This window comes from Anser cygnoides, chromosome 1, assembly GCF_040182565.1.
Source record: "Anser cygnoides isolate HZ-2024a breed goose chromosome 1, Taihu_goose_T2T_genome, whole genome shotgun sequence".
NCBI classification, from domain to species: domain Eukaryota; kingdom Metazoa; phylum Chordata; class Aves; order Anseriformes; family Anatidae; genus Anser; species Anser cygnoides.
The window spans coordinates 119,604,482-119,613,315 of NC_089873.1; the positions used below are offsets into that span (position 1 = coordinate 119,604,482).

Below are 8,834 nucleotides of genomic sequence, written 5' to 3' on the forward strand. Positions count from 1 at the left end.
TGCCAGATGCTGGAATAGGTACATCCAACTTATATACAAATAGTAGCTGAGCAGAGTTTGTGCTTAGTCTAGGTTCTCAGATAATGGGCATGGATCATCTTTGCTCAGGTGAATTAGGAAAACGTAAACCCTCCACTGTAGTGCAAACTCACCTATTGTGGTCTCTGGGAGAGGGAGGAGGCAGCCAGGGCTGGGGCAGGGAGTGCATTTGCTTATGGAGATACTTCAGTCTGTGATGTTCAAGGTTTTGTCACAGCAATTTTCACAGCTCCAGTCTCACACCAGCTGAGTCCTCTCACTCTTCCCATACACGCAAGCAGAGCAGGGAGGTACAATCCTACCTGTTCTCCAGGTGAGGACACAAGACCCCAGCTCAGCATCTCAGAGGTGTCTGGGCACCCAGGTAATGTCCCAGCAACGAGGACATTGCCCAAATCAACACACACACAAGAAATATCTTTGGCAGGGTGTGGATATGATCTGCTTTTGTAGCTTTGACCAAATGAGGTCCCATGATTTAAACCTGTGTTTGAGATCTCAGACCAGCTCCAGGCTGCTTTCCTTCTTACACCTTTCTACCAAAGGGAGAATTTCCTTATCGTAAGAACTACTCAAGATAACACCAAGATGGGTCTGCAGGACAGCTTTTGCAGGGCTTTTTAGTGTCTGAAACCAATGACAAGATGATCTCATGGGAAAGCTCTTACATCTTACACATGGATCTTTCTTCAGCAAGCTACGTGGGACAGCCAGTGCCTGGTGGGTGTGAGGTTTGAAGGGAGAGCGTGTTTGTTTAGAGAGACCTCTAATTAGACACTACAGCTGCCCTACAGTTGGATATCCCACACTGCTTGCCTCTGACAAGAGCTCTTTGCTTGTGCCAGCAGTTGTTATGACACCGGCATATCCCAGCAGCAGCAGGCACAATCGAATAGATCCACAAATGCATGCAAGAATGCACAAGGCAGAGGAAAAGAGAAAGAAAGAAAGAAAAGTGCTGCTTCTGCTAAGTCTGCATGCGTAAACCTCTGAGGGTTTGCCTGGAGATCAGGGCGTAGCATCCCCCCTCCCCCCCCCCCCCTTTTTTAAATTTAATGTATTTTTTAAATTAATTAATTAATTAATTATTATTATTTTTTAATGTATTCCAGCTGCGCCTTGGGAAGCACCGGCCGCGGGCCCCAGGGCGGCGCAGCCCGCTAGGGGGAGGCATCGGCTCGGGAAAGCCTCCGGATCCCGCCCCGCACCGCCCCGCACCGCCCCGCGCCCGGGGCCGCTCCAGCTGCAGCGTGAGCCGATTGCAAATTCAAAGATGCAAAATTTGCCATGAGAAAGCCAAACGATGTTTCCTCTGTACCCTTTTCGCTGACCCTAGCGTTGTTTTTGTTGGTTTGTTGTTGGTTCTATTGTGTTTTGGTTTCGTTTCATCTTTCTCTTGTGGCAAGGAAATTGGAAAGGAACTATTCTCATTTCATTGTTCCTTCAAGACATACAATGGGAACCATTTGCTTTTCCTGAAGACATCTCCCCTCCTGAGACTCCTCCCAGTCCCAGCTACTTCCAGCAGAAAACACACTGAAGAAAAGGCAGTTCACATTTTTCTCCAATTTTAAAAGAGCAAACTATAGCCAAAATCCCATTGGCCTTTTTCTTCTAGAGGAAACAGCCTCAAGTTGCAACAGGGGAGGGTTAGGATGGATATTAGGAAAATATCTTCACTGAAAGGATTGTGAGGTATTGGAAGAGGCTGTCCAGACAAGCAGCTAAATCACCATCCCTGGAGTTTTTCAAAAAATGTGTCGATGTGGAGCTTAGTAACATGGTTTAATGGTGGACTTGGCAGTGCTAGGGTAAAGTTTGGACTAGGTGATCATAGGGGTCTTTTCCAACCTAAACAATCTATGATTCAATGATTACTCCTGATTGCCCTGTGTACTATGTTACCTTGATCTGGCTGACTCAGACTGGAACCAAACCACTTCAGGATTTGCTTTTTAAATAGGAGAGACCCTCCCACTCTCCTATGTTACACTTGGCTGTTGGTGCAAGATCTCTTGCAAAGGGGTTGCCGGAATCTAAATGTTGTGGACCTGACACAGAGGCCCATTTGCCTTTTTTTTTTTTTTCTTCCTGTGTCTGCTCCAGTTCTACTCCCATAGGTTTGCAGCATCTGCAAAAAGCCTCTTGGAAATGGAGCCTATCTGCATCAATTCAAAGGTGTGTAATTTAATTTTGATTACCTGATTTTCTATAATTCTGAAATTCATATATTCCAGCATTGTTTCCTTCATTTTTCTCCTAGCCTTATCCTCCCAAATCAGGCATAAAAAAGAGCTTGCCCTTCCAAGTGAACTGTGTGATACTCCTGCAAAGAATCACTTAGCAGTCTATAGTGCACCTCTGTGTACACACACATGCAAAAGTGCACACACATTGACACACCCTGGTTCATTTTTATGTGCTATATTTCACCTGCTTTGGGAGGCAACTGTTGTGCTGACATAAGAGTAAAGCTTTATAGGCTTTTGTTTCTACTGAAAATGAGTGACACATTCATCAAGAATCTAGGTGGGTCAATGTCAGGGACAAATCTGAATCAGAAACAACATCCAAAGGGTAGCAAAATATCCAGAGTTTTTCTACACTTTCCATGTTTGTGCTGAACCATGTGAGTTTAATTATGGGTATTGGACATTTTCATATGCACCTTATGTCCGGCACCAGCACACATGGCTAGAATAAACTTTCTTTGATTTCATATAACACCATTCTTAGATAAATGGCTTACAAGATTTTGTTTGTTATGCCCCGCTGCATTACACCAGAGGACTACAGGAATTTCATTCGAGGACAAAATAAAGTCATATGTTCCTTTAATTTTAATTGCTCTTTTGAAATGGCACAAGCAACCAAGAAATGCACACTGAAATGTTCACTTTCTGGTACACTGAAGAGAAAAAATACACTGCTTTTCCCAAATACTATAACTATTGCTTTTGAAAACTATATCGCTCTCTCTTCCAGTTTACAGGACAGTGTTCTAGCACAACAGCTCTATGATCAAAGCTCAATCAGTTTTCTGATGGAGATGTATGACTTTGTTATGTTTTAATCTGTAACGTTAATATCTACTCTCTTGGAAAAAAAAAACAGATTTCCATGGAAAGACTCCAGTATTAGGGTTTAATAGTGTAAAAGCCTGTGGCATGTTTCAAGGAACTTTTGTAATTTTTATGCTTTGTTAATCTGAACGTTCATCAGAGGTGCATATGTCACAGTAACACCTGCTTGCCTCATTGTAGGCATTCATGAGGAGGCATTAATGATGCTGTCAAGGCACCCATGATGAAGAACACCTACTAAGTGTGCAACAAGGCCCATCAGGGCTCAGCATGAAGGAATGTCCTGTAATGATACAAGAACAGTTCTTCCACTGCTGCTATTTCCCAATCATCTTTTGTGCATGGAATAATTGAAAACTGAAAACAAGATAAAAGGGTAGAGCAGTCCTTGGGCAGATCAGTGGACAGAGGATTCACCATCTTTAGTTTTGGCATTGTGAGGCAGAGAAAAATAAGAAACTGACCCAGCTGATAAGAACATCTAGGCAACACAGACTTGTGCTAACTCAGCTCAGTTGTGCTGTGCAATACAGAACAGAAAAAGGTATTCAGCTTAGCTGGCTGGTTGAAATTGCTATATAATTAGCCTCCTCTGAAATTTCTTCCATCAGAAATGGCAAAGCAGAGGGCTTGGGACTGCAGGATCCAGTGATACAATTTGTGCAAATCCTGTGCATTCTGGGCTCTTGGGCTCACTGCAACATTCAGGGAAAGTCTCGTCACAAAACATATGGAGGAAGCAAGTCTCCCACCAAACAGCTACTGAGAAGCAGTGGTTGCTTTGGGCATTGTCTAGACAGTGCTACTGTCTACTAGCAGTATACAAAATTGGGAAGTCCTTTCTCAGCATAGCAAAGCACGTAAGCACATGGTTAATAACACATGGTGTAATAGTTCCAGGGACTCCAATCAAATTAAGCTATGTGCTTACAAGCTCTGTTGAACTGGAACCAGATTGCATTAGCTTGCTTTAACCTCTCCACAGATCACAAACACTTAGACGGAAACACCTGCCTTAGAGAACTGAAGATAATAGAGCAACACAGGAGGAGGTGATACTCTGACTGGTGGCTGCTGGGATGGTTTGGGTTGATGTCGAGCCCAGCATGCAATTCTGGGTTCAGTAAACCTAGGAGTTAATTCTGATGCTGTAGTGTGATTCAGGGAAATAAAGTCAAACCTACCAGAGACCTTGGCCAGGATAATTCTCTTGACTTTTATAAGGATGTTTATGCATACAGAAAGAGGGGGGTCTTCTGCACGTAGAAAGATTGGGGCATAAAATGATCTGTCAGCAATATCCAGCCTTATTGTGAGAGATGAGCCGAGACAGATGTAGTCTGGTTTAGAGAATGAAGTCCACAGAGTGGCACCTGCTTCTAATTTGGGTGAATTCAGTCTGGTTTTGTCACTTGGGGTTTGCTTACATTAGCAAGGAGCATTATCAATACTGCCCAAGCTACCTTCCCAGACTAAAATACCCTGTCATTGTCACTGCAATTCCCTAATGCTGGTTTTACAAGGATTTTACTGCTTGATGTCATTCTTTTTAATTGCAATTGGATTATTTTATTTTATTTTTTAATTTTTTTTTTTAGTCTGAAAAATAAATGGTTGTTATTGCTGGAACTCTGGTCCTCAACAGCATGGCAGAGCTCTTGTGAAGCGTGCTGGTTTGTCCTATATCGTTGTCAATCACAAAATGGCATGAGCTCCTTTAATGACATACATACTTTATGTGAGAAAAATTAAACATGCTCAGTACTGGAAACCTGTCAGGGATTGATAATGGCATCCGTTTTGGAGGCCATTATAACTGTATCTAGGGAGTTTCTGGCAAATTCCAGGTATCTAGGGACAATGTCAAAATAGTCAGATTCAGTTTTTCATGCTTAAAGCCTTTTGCTCTATAAGGACCTGATTGCTCTTCAGATCATCTTCATGAAGCTGTATCCCAAGAGATGTGGGCATGCTAAAGATGAAGAGTGATACCTGTAACCTCTTTTATTTTAAGAGACCCTTAATGATGTACTGCCTTCATCAGGAGACTGAGCATTGGCTGTGGGAAACCCTGGGATGTGAAATGAATCTCAGGGGCATCTGGTTCAAAACAAAGCTCTCCATGTAAAGAATAAGTATCTCCAAACATTTATTTTTCCACATTGAAACACAGTCAGTCTCAATATGACTTGCCAGCATTTCTGTAGTGGTGCTCAAAATTTTATATTTATCAAGGCTTTTAAGGGGGTTTCTGGTGCATGACCGGTGGACGCTCACGGCCAATAAAACCCAACTCCATGGCCTACAGAGGGACTTCTTAACAGTGACCAGAGCCAGCTGACTGCTGACACTTCACTTTTCTTCCATGGTGTCTGACCAGGGAGGTCAGGGCTGCTGGAGCTGAGCAGGGCCTAGGGAAACTCTGCCAAGGCACAGTCAGGCAGACAGTGCCTGAGGGAACCCTGGAGCCCTGGGCTGCTGCTCCAGATGCCCTGCTTGCTCCTCTCTTGCAGCCCTTCCCATACTCAGTGCTGCAGCAAGGACCTATTGCAAGGTCTGTTCTTCTGTGGCTCTGTGTCACCATGACAAGTCTCTTTTTTTTTTTTTTTTTTTTTTTTAATGCACAGCAGGAGCCCTTTAAATGCAATTCAGAGCAAAACAGAGATTTGTGGTTTTAATCATTGAATCATTGTCACAAACACTGGTATTATAGGTGCTTGTTCAGTTGGCCCATAACACTCTAATAGGCGCAACACCAGAAACATAATAAATATAATAAAGATAATATCATAAATATAATAAAGGTAATATAATACAATACAATACAAGCAGTGACAGGAATAAAAGAACGATCTCTGAAGACATAGCAATACCCTGGCCCATTTTGCATAGCCCAGGGAATGGTTTCTCAACCCATCTCCCCAGGAATCAGCAGAATAGCACCAGCTGACAACAGGGAACAATGTGTCTAAAATTAGAGGAAATACCTTTTTGTACTGTTACTATTCAATCAATATTAAGAGACGAATATTTTCTGTTTCAAATGTATATACCACTTCAAAATATCTCCGGAAAGCTATATTCTGACTAGGAGAGTAAAGAAACTTTCATTGTTATTTATTGCTATTTCTTGCTCAGGGAAGGAGGAAGGAAGGAGTTGGGCCAGGCCTTTTGTATTTCAATAGTATTCAGAGAATGTTTCACTAGTTTTCTTCTCATATTCTAAAAGTGTCTGATATGTTACCAGCACAAATAGCCTCTCCTTCAATAAATATAAATGTGTTTTTAAAGATTAGTTTTTCATGCCACTTGTTGCTACTCTTTCCTGCAAACTTGCAGGCTACTGTTCAAAGGCTACAATTTTAGACAGTCTAATATACATCTAAGCCTATCCTAACACCGGCACATTTCATTTCTTTTAGTATATTAGGACAATAAAGCGTAATATCAAAAGTACTTTAAACTTTGCTTTATATGAACATTTTCTAAGATAAAAGCATCAGATGTCCTGAGAAGCCAGCAATAAAATTCACATCAATTTTCCTGGTGCAGAATCAGTCCTACAGAAAATCTTGAATGATCTGGTCTGCAGACTTCAGCTATGAATGTCTCACAAACCTAATCTCACGGATAATAAGGACGAAGTGCTACTTCATCAAAATATGAAAGCCAGCAGTGAAGGAAAGCTGTTACACAGTGAAAGTCCTCATAATGTGAGTACCAAAGCCTTCTGGCATAGCTCCTTGCTTTTTTTTTTTTTTTGTCCTTGATGTTGTATGTCATTTTTGCGATATTTCTTATGAAAGATCAGCTCTGCTGCCACCATTAACACACAGTCGATGTGTTACATTGATGTGGAGTCTGCAGTCCCCTAACAAAAGACCATGGAATTAACTCAAATTCCGCTAGAGTTCTGGGGAGCAGGATTTAACAGAAAGCAAAACTATTTAATTAAACTGTAGAAAGTCTCAAAAGTTTCCCAGGAAAATTGCACTGATATACAGTACACTGTAGAATAGCTGTGGCAGACTACATATATATTTCATAATTTGAAATACCTTTGATTATGTCAGTTCTACTCTGCTGTTGGATTATACCTCACTTTTCAACTACCTAAGAACAAATCTCTTCATTTCCCATCCATGTGTATATATTCTACTAAAATTACACAGTCTGATATTGCTAAAGCTCTCCAAAGTAGGGTTTAAAGTCCAGCATTTATAGAGTCATCCAGAGTCTCCTACCATTACAAAAATAATGGATTTCTGTTAAAAATCTAGCAATCAAACAAACACCAACCAACACTGATGTCAGTTATAGGTTTGTTTGTTGTTTTTTTTTTTTAAAAAGAAGTTCTTATTTTTCTTTCTGTCTAAGATCATACTCCTAAGAAAGGCTGGCTACAGAAGTGTTGAGATAGAAAGGCAGTATACATGTCATTTAATTTCTCTCTATAACTACTTTTAAAATGAGATGTGATAAAAGACTTCTAGTGCTTACATGGGACAACTGGCATGATCCACCTGGCTGTAGCCACTTTTCCAGCCAGTAAAACCTTGCTTTCCTTGCCTGCCTCTTATGTTTCTTCAGGCTCCACTTCTTATGATTATAAATGCCAAAGAACTGACATAGAATATTTGCTGTTTCATGAAAAAAAGTATTATAATGAATCAGCCCCTGTAATAAAATCAAATTGTATTTGATTTCAGTAACATAAACTCAGCTCGTTGCTGTACACCCTGATGTTGTGCCTGGCAGCCACTTGCCAGCAGCTGGGGTGGTTGACTAACTGGAATTACAGCACTACCCATCAAGAGTCCTGTCTTGAAACAACCCTTTTGGTTTGCAGTACTCTGGTGAACCAGCTCAGTGCTGTATTGATTGTGTCCTGCTCTTCATCTGCCAACAAGATTTCATTTGACCTGCCCTCCATTCTGGTTTCTCTTGGTTGCCATCCACTCCTTCTCCAGCTGCTCAGCCTAATTCCTCCTGCCTTGCTGTCTGACCATCCCTCTTCTCGTCTTCTTTAGATTTTGTCATCAATGATCTCTGCATCTTCATCTCATGCCTCTCTGGCTTTTTTGGAGTTCATGAACAGTGCTGGATCTTCAACCAAGATCAACCAAGATTCAACCTTCAAAGCCTTCAACCAAGGCCTTGGGCACCCCCAGCTATTTCATTGTCACCTGCTGCTCTGCTTCTGACTTCTTTTGCTGACAGCTGTTGAGTCTCCTTTGGCAGCTCTGATGCTTTAATCAGTGACACAGCCTTGTTGCTCTGAAGCCTACAACTTCTCTAATGGTGTTTTTTTTTTTTGTTGGACACCTGGGCCTCCGCTTCCACTCTCCTCTCTAATAAGTGAAGAAGAACTCCACTGCATCTTGTCCCTCTGTAGTTTCTTTTTCTGCTGTAAAGAAAAATAAAAAATATTGTGGTTATTAAAGGATCATGAGTTTTACAAACTTAAACCACAGATATCTTGTCTTTGTGATACTGATACAGGTCATGGGGGACTTCCCCTGTTTTTCTTTGTGGGCTAGGGTGGCTTCAGTGACTTTATGGATTCAGACTCCTCAGACACATTGCTAGAAGCAGTTTAACACAGAAGCCTATTGGGACACAGCACGTCAGCTGGGTAGCTTGACACACATAGTTGCATTTTAAATGTAAACTAGAGCTAGTTGTAACACTTTAAGGAAAGGAAAATTTTTC

At 41.5% G+C, this 8,834-nt stretch overlaps 1 long non-coding RNA gene across 1 annotated transcript; it reads left to right on the forward strand.

Moving 5' to 3' along the window:
* The first annotated feature begins 1,157 nt into the window (after positions 1–1,157).
* On the forward strand, positions 1,158–8,288 carry LOC136786629 (uncharacterized). Its single transcript, XR_010825807.1, has 3 exons — positions 1,158–2,217; positions 6,675–6,835; positions 8,153–8,288. It is a non-coding gene; the product is annotated as an uncharacterized lncRNA (long non-coding RNA).
* The last annotated feature ends 546 nt before the right edge of the window (positions 8,289–8,834 follow it).